The sequence below is a fragment of the Dipodomys ordii genome, unplaced genomic scaffold (genome assembly GCF_000151885.1).
Source record: "Dipodomys ordii isolate 6190 unplaced genomic scaffold, Dord_2.0 Scaffold9, whole genome shotgun sequence".
In the NCBI taxonomy this organism is placed as follows: domain Eukaryota; kingdom Metazoa; phylum Chordata; class Mammalia; order Rodentia; family Heteromyidae; genus Dipodomys; species Dipodomys ordii.
The window spans coordinates 22,372,176-22,392,544 of NW_012267225.1; positions in this window are offsets into that span (position 1 = coordinate 22,372,176).

Consider the following 20,369-nt stretch of genomic DNA (forward strand, 5'->3'; position numbering starts at 1 on the left):
GCCAACGGGCAACAGCACCTTCAATCATGTGTCTAGGAAGCACAGGGCATTGCTACAGCAATGAGGCTTCAAAGCAGCAGCATGGGACTCTCTTGGCAATCCCCACAGACTTAAACAGCTCATCCACCCATGCCCTGTCCCTGTAAAATCCCACCTAGAAGACAAATGGATAACAAACAAACCAGCAGCAATGATGGCATCTGGATGGCAGACATCTGAAGCAAGCCAGATGCAGGCAGAGGACTCTAGGGAATAAGCCTTGAACAACCTAAGGGGCTTCTGTTTATGTGTGTGGCTGTGTGTATATGCATGCATGTACTGGTAATGTGGTTTGAACTCAGGGCCTGGGTGCTTTTCATTCAAGACACTATCCTACTACTTAAGCCATAGCTCCTCTTTGGGATTTTTGGTGATTAATTGGAGATAGACTCTCACAAACTTTCCTTCCTGGACTGCTTTTGATTCTCAAATCTCAGCCGCCTTAATAGCTAGGATTTTAAGTGTGAGGGAGGGTCTACTTCATACTTCAGTTCTTCATTGTCCAGTCATTTGCCCAGTCAGATTTCTTTAACTGTACTTCTAATAGTTTTGTCAGATGCTAAGTTTTTCCTTTATTTTCTAAAGAACACAATTAATAGGATGAATGAGCTTTGGCCAGGTCCATCTCCAGAGCCCTGAGCAAGATTCATGTGCATATGCCAGGAAAGGCAGCATTTCTACCTGTTGTCACTGATGGGCTCATCTTCTCCATTGTACCAGGAAAATCTTGCTGATTTATGAAACTATCTGGCATGCAAGCTAAGAATGTTCATAGCAAAGCACTGATTGAAATTCAGAGAACAAAGAAAGAAATATTCCAAGCAAATCACAGGTAAATAATTAAAACCATTTTTCTTGATCAGTACCCATTTGCTTCATCATAATTCAGTCTCCTAACACAAAGTCTATACAATCTATCTCTGGAGATCCATCAGGGACTGATATTTTATTAGTGGATGTCTGGGAGTCTACATAGCTTTATTGTTTTTGGAATTTATTTATTTTCATTAATTTTTTTATGCCTTCCTGGGGTTTCAACTGAGGACCTGCATACTGTTCCTGAGTACAGTATGTTCATAGCTAGTCCTCTACGACTTGAGCCACTGCTCCACTTCTGGCTTTCTTGGTGGTTAATAGGAGAAAACAGTCTTATGGGCTTTCTTGCTTGGCTGGTTGCAAACTGTGATCCTCAAGATCTCAGCCTCTTGAGTGGCTAGAATTACAGGAATGTAAAACCAGTGTCTGGCTCTCAAGGCCTTTTTTTGTAATTCTATTTGCTTGGAAACAATGTGGAAAGCTAATTGTAGATCATGAGAGAGTATATGTAAGTAATTAAAAAGCAACCTGTGTTGGCTCCAAGTATGAATCAGTTACGAAGGTGAAAAATCACAGTTTTTAAAATAGCAATTTGAATATGGAATAGACATAATCAATATAATATTGATTGATTTTCCTGAAATTAATGATATATATATATATATATTTTTTTTCAACTTTAAGTAAGCTAATATTTCCATTGTAACCAAAATGTTTATTAACATGTTTTTCCTTGGTTTTGGGAATAGATAACATATATGCATAACATATGCCATGATAATATGTAGTTTTAAATCTACTACCTCTACAAAGGTGATAAATGAATCTCTGTTTTCTTCATTCTTCAGCCTCCAGTGCCCAAGTATCAGTATAGAACTACTTTATGCATTTCTAAACAGAAAAGCAAATGTTGGCAGGATCATAGGTTGAATATAGTGTTGAGGTCAAGAGTACCTTATGGTAAACAAAAAAGCTGAAAGTCAAGTTCGGTGCTGGTGGTTCACACTTGTAATTCTAGCTACTCATCAGCTGAGATCATAGTTTGAACAGCCTGGACAGGAAAGTTTGTGGGATTCTTAACACCATAAAACCAGAAATGGAGATGTGACTAGAGTTGTAGATTAACCTTGAGAAAAAAATAGTTAGGGGCAGCACCTGGGCCCTGAGCTCAAGACCCAGTCAAGTCTTATGAATTTAAGTGTATCTGTAAATTAGTTGACATCTTGTCCACCAAGAGCTGGAATGTCTTTTTTCTTCCCTAAACATGAATGAATCTGTATGACTTTATGGCAGAATTATGTCTACTGTGCGGCTACCTAGGTTGGATGAGAAAAGGCCTCTTATCTCCTTTTAGTTTCTCATCAAGAGCCCAAGCTTTCCTCACATCCCAGGCAGGGCACCAGGCAAATGAGAAGATTCATTTGGATACAAATTATCCTACACAACATCCAAATACAGGTATAGACCGCTGAGAAAAATCACAACGATAATTGGCTAGTTATTACAATTTATCCACTCTTTTGAGCTGTATTATTATACAACCTTACACAGAACAATGAATAGAAAATTTAATATACAGAGAATGGGGTCTTGAGTAAAAAAATGGTATTTTTCTGCCATATATATATATATATATATATATATATATATATTCCAAACAGGTCCACATAGAGACGTAATAATTTCATAGGATTTAGAACTGAATTATGTTCATAGTTCTATTATTAAATATAAATACTAATTAAAACATTTACTTCTTCTTTGGCCCATTTATTTCTCCTCTTTGGTCCTACAATGACATATTTAGTATTTTAGCTTCCCATTTGAATGGCTACCTACTCTGCTCTCAACTGTGTCTGTCACCAGAAGCTGTGACTAACACTGCCTAGAAAGATCACTGTAGCGTCAACAGTCATTTCTTTCTTATGGAACAGCTCAGGTTGGTGACAGCTGCAGCGAGCACTTGAAGAATTCAAGTCAGTACTTACAGGATGCTTATCCTTTAAATTTACTCATTTAAAAAATTTAATATTACTCAGATCTAGGGAAAATGAAGTGCCAAAGGATTTTAAAGTTAACCTCAGAATCTGCTTCTGACCTCTTGGGATTTTGACTTTTCTTCATGCTCTCCTTGTTGACTGCATTCTTAACCTTATTCTTAACCTTAACCTATTGTCCATCTGATTTCCTATTGTCCATCTTGATTGAAGGGTGAACCCCGGGCCTTTGGGAGCATGTCTTCTTTTCTTTCTATCCTCACATATTATTTTTCTTTCCAAACCACTATGAATAGAATGAGATAGTTTTGAGCTGGAATTTCAGGAAACCAAGACAGAAAGAGACTAAAGGTAAGTTGTCCAGTTTCTGAATTTGCCACTTACATTTTCTTGGAAACGTTGAGAGCTCTTCACAGACCCATGGTGTTAAGTACATCAGTTAAGATCTCTCTTATGTGCCATAAAGAAAGGAGTAAGGAAATTAAGGAATCTAGCACTTTTTGAAAGTGTTTCAGACTGGTTCTGGAACTATGTATCTGTATTCATTCTCTGTTCCTTTGTTCTATTCCTTTCTGTGCATCTGATTACCACACACACACACACACACACACACACACACACACACACACACACACTCATGCATAAATACTATTGAAAATGCTGCAACCACCATTAGCTCCAGAATCTCTTCATCACCTTATTGAAAGTAGTTTTGAAGACTCTAAGAGCCTGGTTCATCTCTACAGACTAGCTATAGTTGACTTCTGAAAGGACCATGAAGCCTTTGAAATCATTGTTATCAGGTGATATATACTCATCGCTTTGGAATGCCAGTGTACAGGTTATTTCTATACAGCTATTGGAGGCAAAGGGTTAATTGGGAAACTGAGAGTTTGGAGACCTAGTGATCCAGATTCAAAGCCTTAGCTTGTCTCTATGAACAGCTCTAGCCTCTGCACAAAGGGTACCTGGCAGGGCAGGTCTGTGCCTGCAAGAGAGGCTAGAGATCATTTTTGGCAAAGGAGTTTCAAGAAGCTAATTGGTACTTTCTCCCTCCTTATCATTCTCATCAGTAAGGAATGCTGGATAGGCACAAGTTGTAGAAAATAGTGAAGTAACTGGTCTGTGTGGTCCGGAAGCACATGCTTCTGATATGCACCTTACCCTCCTATCTGATCTGCCCATATCAACATTCCTAAGTTCTGCTGTATAACCGTGGATGGCAGAAGCTATGCACTTCTAGGACAAGTATGAGTTGTGTATATTGGAAGGGAATGGATTCTGGAAAAAGTAATCCTCAATAGAGAAGCTAAGAGGAATTACTTGCAGGTGATATTAAAAGTCAGGATACAGTAAAGTCATTTGCACAACCATATTCACTATTGCACTATTTACCATAGCCAAGTTATGGAAACAGCTTAGGCCCAGATGACCTTCAGTGGATGAATGGATCAAGCAAATGTGAGACATGTGTATGTGGTGTGTGTGTGTGTGTGTGTGTGTGTGTGTGTGTGTGTGTGTGTATTACTTATCCATCAGAAAGAATGATTTTATGTCCTTTGCAGAGAAATAGTTGTACCTGGAAAAAATATTTGAGTAATTATTGAAGTAAGTCTCAGAGATACATGGGACACAGTTTCTTGCATATATGAAAGTTACATTTGTTTTATACATATATTTATAAACATATACAGTATCACATGCTTTTATACAAAATGCATTAAAATATAGTATACCCATGGGAGAATTCCAATGGTACTAGTAATTCCATGGTAATACCATGGAACTAGAATTAGGATGCTGGGGAGTATGTTCAAGGGGAACGGGATAGACTAATGAAAAGAACAAAGATGGGAAAATGAAGTCAAAATATTCAATGTCTGTATGTGACAATGGAGATAGGAAAATTGAGACGACTTTTGTGGTTGGGACAGATGGGGAAAAATCATGAATGGGGTGCAAGGATCAAAATCATTGTACTCAAAAACTGACATGTTAAACTGAAGCTCCCTTGTACAACTACTTAAAGATAATAACTAGAGGGCTGGGAAGGTGGCTCAGTGGTAGAGTGCTTGCCTCACATGCATGAGGCCCTGGGTTCGATTCTTGAGCACCACATGAACAGAAAAAGCCAGAGTGGTGCTGTGGCTCAAGTGATAGAGTGCTAGCCTTGAGCTGAAGAGCTGAGGGACAGCGCCCAGACCCAGAATTCAAGCCCCATGACCACCACCACCAACCAACAAAAAGGATGATAACCAAGTATTACCATAAAGTAGAAGGGGCATTCTAGTAATAGTAATATGTACTTTGAATAGGCTGATGCTCAATGGTAAAGTCAATGTATGTCAGAAGATGCCCTGTAGTTTTATTTTAGGAGTTTCTTTACACTTTCACAGAATCTGATTTGGGAAGAATTTTAGTTTCTTATTAGTGACTTTGTTTATATAGAGACTATTCTGTCAATATATTCACCTGAGAAGCTTTCTTTACAGTGACTCTGGACCAAACATTTCAGTTATGGGCTCACCTGCTAACATTAGTACTGCCTTACTGTACTCACCAGCAGTGAAGCATTGAAAATGATGATCATTCAGAAGCAGATGACCGTTTCCTAATCTATACCCCTTCTATACCTCTTATTTACTGTCTATGTCATTGTACTGTGTAGGCTTTCATTTTATTTTATCCTACCCAGACTGTTATCTAGAAATCTGAAAGCACCTGGAATGAACCACGTAATGAATTAAGCCAGTCTGAAGCCTGATCTTAGACGTCCTGCTTGGGAGGGTACCCGGATGAGGAAGAAAGAGGCCTATGTCTCTTGGAGTCTCCTAGTTGACTTCAGGACCTGCAGTAGAACATCTCCTCTTGAGATACAGATTTCTTTATACCCCACTGAATACCAAATACTGTCTTCCACGAAGCTGACTCATTTCTCCAATTCTGAGTAACACCTACTCACATAGGAATGATTTTATTCAGCCTCCTCATTATGGGTCTTATTTATATGTGCTCTGACAATATTGCTGATTCCTTTTTTAATGAGTTTAAATAGACATCTCAAGATGAAGTATTTGCCTTAGCAACACATATGCCAATGAACCTCCTACACACCTTAAATTTCATGCCGTTCTTATGGAAGTATCTGAAATTAAATGCTGCCTGTTCTTTTGAAAATATCTTCCTTAGTCTAAAAGCTCTATGACCGCTTCACTCAACAAACATACATCAGAATGCTGTGGCTGTGGTATATTATGTGACTGATGCATGTTTGTCCATAGAGATGTTCATAGGTCTACTTTGGTAGCTCTTTCTGCCTTCCATTGCACTGACAGTCTTCCTTCCTTCTTCCTGCCCTGTGTGTCTGGTTGAAAGCCTCATGCTTCTCATCCTCAAGCATGTTTTTCTAGAATATTCTTTCCTGACCCCTTTCCTGAACAAGTTTTCTATGTAGGTGTGCTACCAGAGTCATTTTCATAATCTTATACTACCTGGGATATTCACTGTCTTCTAGACCTTGTTAACCTGAGTCTGTAGTATCTGTGACTGATGTACAAGCAACTTGTCAGACTTTTTGTCAGACTTCAGATAAGCTTTGGTTGGAGGGAGAAGTTTGGTAACCATGACCTCATCTTTTAAGACATAAACATGGGTTCTACATGAAGAAACTATATCCAGATTCTGCTCAAATTCAAGTAACTACTTGGTAAAAACTTTTGAAATTTAGAGACAGTCTTATTACTCATGAATTTGTTCACTCAGAATTCAAAGTAGACTAGAATACCTTTTAAATCTTGGTCAAAAAAGTCATTCAGCACTATGTTGGAAATGAACTTTACAACTTCAGGGGGAGGAAAGGTGAGGAGATAGTGGGAGAAAAATGAAGGAGTGGGTAATAATCTTTGACAAGAAATGCACTAATTCCTCACTTATGTAACTGTAACCCCTCTGCACAGCACCTTTATAACAAGAAATCCCTTTAAAAAAGAAATCCCTTTGTATAACTACTTAAAGATAATAAAATTATAATAATAAAAACAAGTCAATTAGTTGAATCATAGTGCAAACAAACTCAATTAAAATGCCATGTGATATAACCAACAAATTAAATAAAATTGCTGGTGCAGTTTTGTTTTTTAATTACTTAAGTAATAAACAGATGTATATTATTCATAATGATGGAATCAAGAGAGAGAGGAAGGATGGAAAGAGAAAGAGGAACAGGAAGAGAAAAGAGAAAGGGAAGGAAGGAGAGAGAGAAAGAGGGAGGGAAGGGGAAAAGAAGGAAGGGAAGGATAGAGGGAGGAAGGAAAGAAGAAAGGAAGGAAGGAAGGAAGGAATCAAGGAAGGAAGGAAGCAAAAAAGGAAGGAAGGTGGTATTCTTCCATCGTGGACAATTCTCTGTTAAATATGATAGCCAACCATATATCGCTTACTTGGTGACAAAGGCTATTGCTGGAGAAAGAAGAACATAACAAATTCTTTGACTTCCTTTTAGTCTGGGAAAACAAGTCTTAAGAAGTGAACTAAAGTAACCTAAATAAAGATAATTAGTTATTGACTGAAGAAACATGTTGTTGGCCCACAGTCTGGAGTTGCTGCTTCAAGAATATGGAAGACTAAGGAAAGTTCAAGTAAAAGTGTTATGGGAAAGGAAGTCATTTTCTATAAAAGTAGTGACATATGAGGGAATTTGTGAAGATGTGTATGAATAGACTAGTGGTTACTGGAAAGACTTTGAAATAAGTTTTCTCCGAGACAGTGTGAGGCAACCTAAGCCCACAGGGTAAAACCTTTTTCTCTACTAGCCTGACTGTGATGTTTGAGCTCTCTGTGGCTCAGCTCAGCTGTATTATATACCCACCTTCTTTAGAAGCCAGCTATAAATCCTGATTATGAAACCATTTGGGACATCAAAAGTGCTGTTAAAAATTGTAGGTAGGTGTACAAGAAAGAAGAATAAAGGAACTAAAGATAAAGTATATTACATGCATGTATGAGAATATCATACAACCCCCCAGTGTACAATTAATATGTGTTAATGAAGAAGAATGCTGTTATTACATGCATGTATGAAAATATCATATAACCCCTCTATGTACAATTAATATGTGTTAATAAAGAAGAATTCTGTTATTTTGATTAAAAATAGGAAAAAACAATTCCTGTCTTTAGTTACTTCTATAGCCCATCTGTTTTCTGAGATTTTCTCCCACTTGAACAACTCTTTTCAAGATTGGCTATGAAAATCTTATCATTTTACCCCTAGAGAAGACATATTTTCCTATTCCTAATTTAAATGGGTAGGATTTTATACATTTGCAATTCTTAATCCATCAAATCTCCATAGAAATTGGAAAGGTTCTCATCTTTGGTATCCAAGAAGTCTAAAGATGCATGCAAATTCAGTAGTCACTATGAATAAAAGTTATAAAAAGTGTGATGGAAGCCTGCTGACACAAGCAATAAGATGCAAACTTACATCTTGCATAATAGGCCAAAAACATCCAAGAAGGTACTGGAAAGGCTGCCCTTGATCTTCACATGTCTAACTTTGCAATCATAATATCTAATCAACAACTTTATATCACCAAGCTAGTAGATAGGATCTGTTTCAAGTAATACCTGTGTATGGAGTTTACAAGTTGGAGTTTCAAAATCCATGGTTTAGATAAAGGATGAGTATGGTCAAAGAAAACAATTGTTATCTAGTAACCATAACCAATTAAGCAATATTATCATTTGAAACTGTTAAGTGTGCTTAAATCTACAGGCAGAAGTGAGCATCCTAAGCCACAGTCATTGGAAGGGCTGGGATCCTGCCTTTAGGAGAAGTGTGTGATTCTTCAGCTAGGTTAAGGAGCAGATCTGACATTGATAGATCAGGTTCTCTGACCTTCCATCCAATGATCCATCTACTGCTCTCCTCTGCTGGTGAGGATTATGGAGGAGAGAGTTCTCACAGTCTGCTGTTGTTTGTACTGGTATTGAATTCAGGACCTAGGCACTATCCTTTAGTATTTTCAGTCAAGACCACTTCAGCTATGTTTCCACTTTCAGGTTTTTGACAGTTAATTGGAGATAAGAGTCGCTTGGATTTTCTTGCCCAAGCTGACTTCCAACCATGATCTTCAGATCTCATCCCCCCTGAGTAAGTAGAATTACAGGCATGAGCCACCATCAGCTGGCTCTCACAGTCATTTTGACAATTCCCAAAGGGAAAGGAGAAGGCACTTGAAGTTGACCTGGGCTGTGTTCAGATGCTCCCCTGCAAAAGCACAATTCCCTCTGAGTCAAAGAAAAGACATTTACATTTGACTGATAAGTGCCGGTGATGGAGTTAAAATTTTTGATTGTTAATTGCCTCATAAGAAAAGGTGATGCTTATAAGACATCTGTTGTATTCTTCACTCAGAGCGAACACTTGGTGAATTTGTTTCCTCCTCAAATGCAATCTCCTTCAGGGAAAAACACTTCCTGTCACCTCTAGAATGTTGCTTGTGAGAAAAAAGTACTAATTATAAACTATTACATATATGAACCCAGGCCTTAAACTGCTAGACTGGGGAAAAACACACTTTTTTATTAGGTCATCTTGGCAAACAGCCTTAACTATACTATACTTCCCTTTTGATTAAGATATTGCTGTTGCTGGATTTGAAGTTTGCTTGACTTCCAGGAATAAGACAGTTTGGCATGAACTTTTTTTTATAATGTGAAAGATTCTGTCTGGCATATGGACAGGCTCTGAATTTTAAAAAACCCATTTCAGCAAGTGTATCATCTATCAAAGCAAACTCGAAATTCTGCAGCCTATTATCTTTACTCTCAGATGCATGAATTAACAGATTTGGGTAGAAGACAAATAGTATTTCTCATACCATATTACACACATCACATGAGCGAGGTAATGAGTACATTTTTTATCAAGCATTGTTGCCTCCTCCATTGTTTTCCCATCCCTTTCTTTCCTCCCACCTCCTCAACTACACTCCTTCCTCCCCTCCTCCCACACCTAAATTGTAAATTTCATTTTTCCACTTAGTGTCTTGTACCTTTCATTGTGGCAATGGGTCAACCTGTATCCCTATAAGGCTATGTTTCTAAGTCAACATGATTTAGCATAAAGACATGGGTTGGTGAAGCCCACTGCTTTTGGCTCCAGTGATTCCTTGTCATATGGCTCAGTCAGTGACCTTACCTCAGATTCGCTATCTACTACAAGTAGGAAACTAAAAGTAGAAATTGAGAGATGCAAAAGAACATGATGGTTCAGCCATTCCCCACTGGACAATGAAGAAATGAGACTGAAGAGGAGTGAATGCATCACTTGAGGTCCCACAGGGAATCATTGGAAAGTGGCATTGCACCCAGTGTCCTCATCTTCAGGACTGCTTGTCCCTGGAGACTAGACTGGACTGTGCATTTAGATCTCCCCAGTCTCCTGCATAGATTTTTCTTCCTTTCTGGATGAACTCGTTTATCACCTCCAAACACTGTCTTGGTGACATCTTCAACAACTTTTGCTTGAAATATCTTCTCAGAATAAACATTTCCTAAGTACTCACATTTCTAGTTCAGCATTTGAGCTGGACATATTGCCAGAGTTCCATACTGAATAGCTACCATATAATTGCTGTCATCTCTTAATAATTCTTGCAGCTTTACTCTGTGCCTTCCATTTACCTCATAGATATATTTTTAAATTTTATTTTATTGTAAAGATGCTATACAGAGGGGTTACAGTTACATAAGTAAGGTAATGAGTACATTTCTTTTTTAATTGTGAAAATACTGTACAGAGGGGTTGCAATTACATGGGCAAGATAATGAGTACATTTCTTATCAAGCATTGTAGGAGTACATTTCTTGCTGAGCATTGTTATCTCCTTTTATCTCTTTACATTATGTCTTTTATTTTTCTCCTATTATCCTTTCTCTTCCCTCCCCTCTCACTCCATCCCTCCAAGAGGCTGTAAAGTTCATTTCCAACACAATGTCTTGTGAGTATCATTGTTGCAATGGGTCATCCTGTGTCCTTGTTTCAGTGTTTTGTTATTCCCCTTCCCCTCCCCAAATTAGATAAATGTCTATGCAAGATGCAGGGTACCAAAATCAAATACAGTGAAAACAAGGGATATACCATAGGGGGAAGAACATACAAAAGAAATAAAAAAAATCACATAGTAAATTAAAAACAACAACAAAGAAAAGTCTCTGTGTCCATATCTTGTGGTTCATTTCACTTAGCATCATCTTATATAGTTATATTTACATAGCTTTTGAGCTTTTCTGCTCATCTGACTGATTATCCTAGACAAATACTAATTGTTTCAAATAATGGAAACCATGGGACTTACATTTTTTTGGATCTGACTTACTTCACTTAATATGATTTTTTCCCAAGTTTTTCCATTTCCTAACAAATGGGGCAGTGTCATTCTTTCTGATGGAGGCATAGAATTCCATTGTGTGTGTGTGTGTGTGTGTGTGTGTGTGTGTGCACGCGTGCGCGCGTGTGCGCTTGTATGTGCGTTCATGCATGTATCACATTTTCTTGATCCATTCACCTACTGAGGGGCATCTGGGTTGGTTCCATATCTTAGCTATGATGAATAATGTTGTGAGAAACATAGTTGTGCTATTCACTTTATTTAGTATGGCCTTGTTTCTGATCATTTGGTAAATGCCCAGAAGTGGGATTGCTGGGTTCTAGGAGAGTTCTATGTGGAGTCTTTTGAGGAACCTCCATACTGCTTTCCAAAGTGGTTGAACAAGTTTACATTCCCACCAACAGTGCAGTGGGGTTCCCTATTGACCACATCCTCTCCAGCATCTGTTGTAGTAGATTACTTGATTATAGCCATTCTAACTGGGGTGAGGTGGAATCTCAATTTTGTTTTGATTGGCATTTCTTTTATGGCCAGATAAGTTGAGCATTTCTTCATGTGTCTCTTGGGCATTCTTATTTCCTCTTCAGAGAAATCTCTCTTTAAGTCTTTAGCCCACTTATTAATGGGGGTGATTGTTTCTTTGAGGATTTGTTGTTGGGGGATTTAATTTTTTGAGTTCTAAGTATATTTTAGATATGAGACCTTTATCCATTTTATGGCTAGTGTAGATCTTGTCTCAATCATGGGTTTTCTATTGATCTTGCTAGCTATGTCCTTTGCCATGCAGAATCATAGATTTCTTTCTATATCCTACCTGTTGTAGTGTATCTAGATCCTTATCAAGATAAAATTTTTCTTTTCGTAGAAAGACTTCTGAGATGTTTCGGTGTCTGCCATTCCTTAGCTTATATTACTTCTTTATCACTATGATGCAGAGCTCTTAAATGCAGATGAATTGAGCATTTGCAATAGCCTGAAACTGAGTTCAAACAAGCAACTGGTTGACAAGTATTTATTCTGGAGTAAATGGAATTATAGAGGAAATAATTTCTCTAAATTATATGACACTTAGGAAAAAAAGGTTACTTGCAAAAATCCATTAGTGCCTTCAATATTCTTTGGAGAATATGGTTTCTGAAAATTGATTATTTATTGGAAAACAAACCAGAACTATTTAGTGCTTATAAAATGGAGTGTGACTTGCCCATTGCTATTGACCATGTTCTCTTCTCTTTTCTGATTAAATTGCTTCACATTCACGGAAAAGATGAACCTCTGAACAATGATCAATACAGAGCCTCTTCGTATTGATTTCTCAGAGAACTCTCCTGGTAAATTATCAGTCATTGTCATCAGAATAACTTTTAAAAGACAATTACTTCTCAACATATTTTTAAGGTTTATTTTACCAGTTTGTGATCAATTCACTCAAAATTTCTTAAGAAATGCTTGGAATCTAATTCCTGGAACTATTGAGTTTCAAATTAAATAAGCCCTTCTTCTTTCTATAAAAGTATGCTAAATGTCCTGATGTACTTAACTGCAAGTACAAGGCAAAATAAAGTTCAATCAATATATACATAGGGCTTGAAATTTTACCTAACTTTCATGCTAATAAGTTACGTCTATTTCACAGGTGCTGGCCAGACATTAGACACCAAAAAACGTTACTACTCACAGTAACAACAGTAGACAAAACAAAACATAACAGCCTCTCAGCTATGAAGATAGGCAAGAGATATCTACATGCATTATGGTATAGTATTGGAAAACTCAAAGCTTAAGAAAGTTAAGTCTTTCATAAAGGGTAACAACCAGCCTGAATATTGCACTAGAGAAAAACATTGTCACTTTAATAGGAAACAAATAAGCTCTGTGTGGAGAAAGGCATAATCTTTATACTCCAAGGCTGTTCACTATGTTAGTATCATTTCAAGAATCATTTGGAATAAACACATTCAACAAATCTATTTCTGAGGCATGCAGAAGAAAAAAAAACATGACTCATGGAGAAATAGCTCTTGAATCTCTCTCAGGTATAAATGGAAATATTTAAAATTAACAATTATTTTCTTTCTTATTTAATATTATTTGTGGTGTTCCAGGGGTTTCAACTCAGTGAAAAGGTAATTTCATAATTAGAATAACTCATTTTACATTATGGAATATAATGGCATTAGTAAACAAATACTTCAGCAAAGAGAAAGTATATTAGTTTTAGAAAATATTTTTTCAGCTAATAGAAAATAATTCTTATGAAGACAGATTTCCTATTTTTACCCTTTTACTAATGAAGAATAATACTCAGTATGTGCTATGTCATGACCCATCTCAAAAGGGGACAGCTCCCATCCCTAAATTCTAGAGTCAAGGAAACAGAATAAACTGGAACTCATCTTAGAAACCTGTATCTTATTTTATTCCTATCATGAGAAACGCCATTGTTTGCAAGCTTCTGCTGGGATGATCTGGAATGGACTATTTTACCCTCTTATACCCCTGCCAATATTTCAACATCTGTGACTACCAGGTTATCTCTTCTACAGATACATTCACATTAATGTAAGTGTGATTGTTCTGAATGATGTATGTGGCTTGTTTTGTGCCATATCCAAATATATTCACTCAGCCATACATCCAAATAACTTACCAATAAATACCAAGCAACCACATATCTTTCTTTTTTTATTTTATTGTTACTGGAAAGGTGATGCACAGAAGGGTATAGTTACATAAGTCAGGTAAGGAGTATATTTCTTTTTGAATAGTGTCGCCTCTTTCCTTTTTTCCCTCAATTTTTCTCTCCTGATCTCCCTCCCCTACAAGCTATATAGTTCATTGTCAACATTGTATCAAGTGTGTATCACTACTGCATTTGTTCACCCTTTTTCTCACCATTTCTGTTCTCCTCTTTCACCTCCCCCAAACTGACAAACTTACATACAAACAAAAGATTTGGAAATCAAAAACAGTGACAAAGGAGAGAGCAAAAAACAAGAATCAAAATAACATAAAACCTCCTGTTTTCATTTCTTGGAGTTCATTTCAATAAGAATCATTTTTGCCAGGTACTGGTGGCTCACGCCTGTAATCCTAGCTACTCAGAAGACTGAGATCTGAGGATCATGGTTCAAAGACAGCCCAGACAGGAAAGTCCATGAGACTCTTATCTCCATTAAACCACTAGAAAACCAAACGTGATGCTGTGGCTCAAGCAGTAGAGCTCTTGCCTTGAGTTGAAAAACTGAGGGACAGTGCCCAGGCCCAGAGTTCAAGCCCCATGATAAACAAAATAAATAAATATTTAAATATATAAATAAAGATCATTTTTATGTTCATATGACCAAAGCAATTGAACCTTTTTGATCCTCTCCTAAGAATATCCTCTTTTGGTCTCACTGTGTGAATGTCTAGAGTTTGGTATAATTTAATCATATCTAAGTGTATGTTTTTGAAAAAAATATATTAAGCTAAGTAAGCCAGACCTAAACAAACATAGGTTGCATGGTTTCGCTCATTTGTTGTAACTAGAAAGTTCCTGTAAATCAAAAAAAAAAAGTTCCTGTAAATCTACAAGTAAACACAGTGGTTGGTAAAAGACAAAGCATACCTTTTAATAGTTGTATGGCATTATATTATGTGGCTGCACTAAAATTTAATCAACCTATTTATTGAAGATTGTTTCCTATTCTATTATAAATAATCATGAAATAAAATCCCTAAAAATGCACATTTCTTTTAAAAATTATCTCTATAAACTTAAAATTGTCATTTAAATTTAACACATATTAATTAGTAGTAATTTCATAAATATATAAAATGAGTCAAAGCAATCAGCTTTCCAAGAACTCCAGTATTTTGGATAATTACATGTGGTCTTTTGGTTTGCATGGGTGAAGGTTTTGTTAATTTATCTTAACATGATTTCATTCTAAGAGTATTTTTCTCAGGAAGGAATAGAATAAGAGAAAAACATGAATCAAATTTCTACTTCTGACCTCCCATCTGGAACTTTAAAAGTCACATTGTAACTCCTTGAATCATTTGCTTTACTGTATTGAGAAGAAATAAAAATAGATTAAAGGTAAATGCAGATGCATACATTATAGTATTTTTTCTTTGTATCAGACCTTAGCTCAGAACTTTCCTGCTAATACTTGTTTAATTACTAATCCCTATATGTCATGGACAAACTGCATTCAAAGTAATGTTTTGCTAGCCAATGAAAGAAAATAGAAAAAATTACTTTGACTAATATCCCTTTGTACCAGTAATTTGGGGAATCAAAGAAATAACACCTCTGAAGAATCTTGCACCTTTTAAAGAGGCATTAAAACAGCAGCAGCAACAACAGAAGAGCTCTTGGTAATTTGTTATCTGAAAAGTCACTGGTCAATTTATCTATTATAACTACTTAGAAGGTGCAGAATTTTATTCTCACTATACTTACTTGAAAAGGGAGAATCAATAGTATGTCATCACTATTCACCAAGAACAATATAAATAGCTTGCTAGTTTCCAGGTAAGGATTAATATCTGGGAAGATCATTATAAACCCAGAGAGATGATATATAGGCCTTTTAGAAACAGACAGGTGGCAGATAGAAGTCAAATATCTAAACAATATCTCATATGCCAGCAGAAATGGTGACATTGCTTTGCTCACCCTCCACAAGAGCCATTGACATTAAGTCAACTTCCTGGTCCATAGTTGAGTTGGAAAAGGGTTGAACAAAGCTACTGCTTTGTCCTTCTAGAGACCATACCAGATGTGTGGCTTGATGGGGCAATCAACTCGGAGTGATCACCATAGAACTGTTTGAAGCTATTTGTACACTGAAAATCATTTTCATGTTAATGGAATTATGCTTGATGGTATATTTGGGGTTTGCTGTAGTAGAGATCTTGAGTTGGTAAACCTTATTGGTATATGAATTGAGAGAATCCACAAGAAGTTGAAAGTCTGTAAATGAAGGTAGAAAATGTGTAGACAAAAGGCAAGAATGATGAGGGGGCGGACAATCCAAGGCTCTAGTCTATGCTAGTCAGCTGTCCCCATTTTGTGCTTACCTACTTTGTTTCCATTGGTTGAAGTTACAGCCAGTCTTGCTACAAGCTAACTAGGGCTCAGATTTTCTCAGCTTCCCAGTTCTGTGCTATGAAGTAGTCTCATCAGCTGTAGCCCACAGCATGCCTATGAAGGATTCTGTCATTGCCCTCCCCTATGAACTATCTTTCTATGTCAGATTGTGCATTTTTCTTATTTATAACCCAATTTAGAAAATCTTTTACATCTGCAGTATGAACACAGAAATAATGATATTTTAACTAAACTGAATCTGGTATCCTTTCACCTACAAAATGATCTTGGGCCTCTCTAAGAACTCATTTTCTTTCACATTCTGTCTTCATTTCTTAAACTAGCACCTCCTGAACTTTTTTCCTCCTTATTCTGGTACAGGCTCTTCTCCAAACATTTGCCCCTCGCGTTACACAAACCTCCTAGCCTCCCCAGTTCACATGGAAGAAGTGCATCCCAAAGTCAGTATTAGAGTCTTATCTGCCCTTCTTTCATTTTCATCATAAAACCATAGTGGTACTCTACATTCTCTCATTGCCATACCCGGACACTTCACAGGAAGCCACCTGTGTAACATTTCCTCTGCAATTAAATTCACTTGCTTTAACCAGAACGAGATATTTTTATGGTAAGCAGCCTGAGATGTATATCCAAGCAACCTCAGGTGGCCTTTGAAGGGTTTTTTCTTTTTAAAAAAAAAGAAAAAGAAAAATGCTTCCTTTGAAGCATATTGGTCTGGGAATCTTTATGACCTTTTAATACTTTACCAGCAGAAAATTTGGCAGGTTTCCTATGAATTTATGGAGCCCAGAGCATGTAAAGTTTGGGACTTGTCTTGATTTAATTACTTAAAAAAATAAAATGGACTAATTGAACGGAACAGGCTGGCTCTCAGTTACACCAAAACTGCAGTGACTTAGCATTGATCATAAGTCTGCCAAAGGTCCCTGGGGAACACTGCAAAGCCCTGATTGACTGTAACTCTGTTTTAAGGCAGGATTATACACAGTGCCTGTGTTCCATTGAGAAAATGGGATTGGATAGCAGCAGCCAACCTTGCATAAAATATAAACCACAAAATTGAATTTTCTTCACTTTAAGTCTTGCATGCAAATGAGGCAAAAGTAAAACTAATTTGTCTAGCTAAGTTCAAGTAGGCAGTGAAAATATCCCAAGGAAATAAATAAGCATTCTATTTTAGAATAATTTCTAGGAAACAAAATCTATCTGTCCTTCTCCTTATGTGCTGGCATTAACTCATATAAAGAATCAACCCAACTTCTGTTTATTCATTAATTTTCTGGTAGCATGTGTGATTTGGTCGCACATTTATAGCATTTAAACGTGTCTACCAAAGCATGTTTCATGACCATATTTCTATTTCTATTATAAACAGTCTGCGATACACACAAAAGCACCCTCCAAGAAACCTTCAAAGTTGTTTACAAAGATAAATAATGGCTAGCATCAAAGCAGTTTCTGTACTCAGGGGCATAATCTCTTGTGTTATACAGCTGTCAATGGATGACCCCTTATGAAGAGAGACAGTGTCTGCTGATGTTACTGTAAACATTTTCTCCATATGATAACATTATTTTCTTGGTGATACTATGTTAGATTTTGATCTCCTGGAGGGCTCATTTTTGTGACATATCCAACATCACAGTCTGTGTAAGTTAATAAGTGACATCTTGTATTCAGCCAGTAAAATTGTTGTTTCTGACGATTAATTTTACACATTTACTTGATTAGACTATGAGGTGCCCAGATATTTTACCAAACATTACTCTCCATGTTTCTGTCAAGGTGATTTATGGAAGAGATTGGCACTTGAGTCAATTGGCTGAGTAAAGCAGATTGCTTTCTCTCTCTAATGCGGGCAGTTTTAATCTAATCACCTGATCAGTTAAAATATTGATCTTTCTCTGAGTAGGAGAAAATTCATGTCTGCCTTCACATTTGATGTTATTTTTTCTTTCGTTCACACTCACACTGAAACATGGACATTTTCACAGTCTTGAGTCTACAACCTTCAGATTAAAGCACACCATCGGCTCTCACTGCTGTGTACTTTGTCATCTCACCCTGCCAAACTTTGGACTCATCAGCCTCTATAATCATGTGACCACCTACCTAGAATAAATAAATGTGTGTGTGTGTGTGTGTGTGTGTGTGTGTGTGATCTATCAGTCTGTCTAGCTATCAAACTATCTTTTCGTCTAAGTTCATCCCTATGTTCATCTATTGGATGGGAAACCATGACTAATATTGAGATGATGGTGATGATGATAATGATATTTATAAGGGTATGTTAAGAGGTGGTGTGATGCCAGTGACAATCATTGATTTGGGATCATTAGACAAGTAGATATTTATTCATAAACTTCAATTTCAAAGTTTAGAGCCTTTTTAGAAAATACATTAAGGTATTTATTTTGAATTTTTAACTTCTTTCCATTCATTTAACCATATGTGTTACTAATCGATTATATAAAAGTTATTTTTTGAGAATCTTTGCCTGTAAATTATATAGTATACAAGAAAGAAAATTAAGTAGCTGCTATGAATATTTTGAACAAAGATGACTCTACATGAAGAGTCAGGAGCTTTGATGATGAAGATATAACTAAAATTAATAGGGGGATGAATCTTGAGTGAACATGAGGTCAATACTCAACCAATAGGAAGATATGATGAGCAGATTCTGAGTCCTTGGTTGAGTTAGGAGCACATCTGAGAGCAATATGGTGTACATGAGCTGGGATAAATTTATCAGTGACCCTATCTCTTTTAAGATGAGACTATAAAACTCACAGTGAAGTTTTTACAGGTTTATGGTTTCTAGAATTGTGGATGTTATAAATAAAAAAGTAGAGTCAATTTATTTTTACCTAAAAAATAAAAAGGCTGTTGACCCAGTCACGATAGATTCATGATCATAAAAGTTGTGTGTTGTTTAACTGCCAAAAATTGTTATTATCTATATCAAAGAATTCAAGGAAATACCTTAAGTAGAGCCTATATTTTATGCTTAATCTACATTATTTTCACAGCCAACTACATAGTCATTTAGTCAATATAAAAAGAAATACTTTCTATTTCATTTTAAAAGTTCAGCTCATGACAAAATTTCCAAGAACATTTCTCATGACAAAGTAAATGTTCTACTCACTACTCCCTTTAACATTTATTTTAACTTTAACATTACACCACCAAGTTAATTGTATACTAATCTGAAGAGGTCTCAGATAACCTAAAATCTCTGTGAAAAACATTCTTTTCTTCTGGATTTCCATCTTCTTAAAAAAAACTTAATTAAAAAGTCATAAGCAAATCATTTTAATAAGTCCTCCATTGTGTGAAAATTTTTAGTAAAATTGTAGAATTGATAATAACCTTTGGGGTGTACATACTATCAAAGGGTTAATTAAGCCAACTTGTTTTAGTATCTATTCACACAAATGCCAACTGTGAAACTCTTTTCCAAATACAATCCTTGCATTTGTTCAATAAAACCTTGGAAAATCATTACCTTCCCTGGCTATTTTCTAAACTGGGGTGAGTACATAGGCAAAGTATGAAATTGTAAAGATAAGTAATGAAATGGTGCAGTATGATTAATAGTAAAACAAAACTCTGTTCAGGGTGGCTTTGAGCCACCAAAAAAGGAGTTAGAGATAACAGTCACTGAATAGCCTGGCACCCAGGAGATTTCTATAGGATGGGTTCATAATTAAGAAAGGATACAAAGGATGCACAAAATTATGGAGCAAGTCACAGTTTCCTGGCAACGGAATCAGAAGTTAAAAATGTGAGCAACATACGACTCATTGAACCAGGCTTTCCTGGTGTGTCATTGGCCTTTTCCTTTTGTCATTGCTTTACTGTTCCTCACTTGACTTTCATTTATATACTGTGTATTGTATGACAAAGGTCATCTAGTAAAATCTGAATGATTCAAGCAATTTGTATGCATCAAGTCAAGTCCAATTTACACATTGAGACTGATCCACTACAAGCTAAAACACTGGAAAGAAAGGCGGT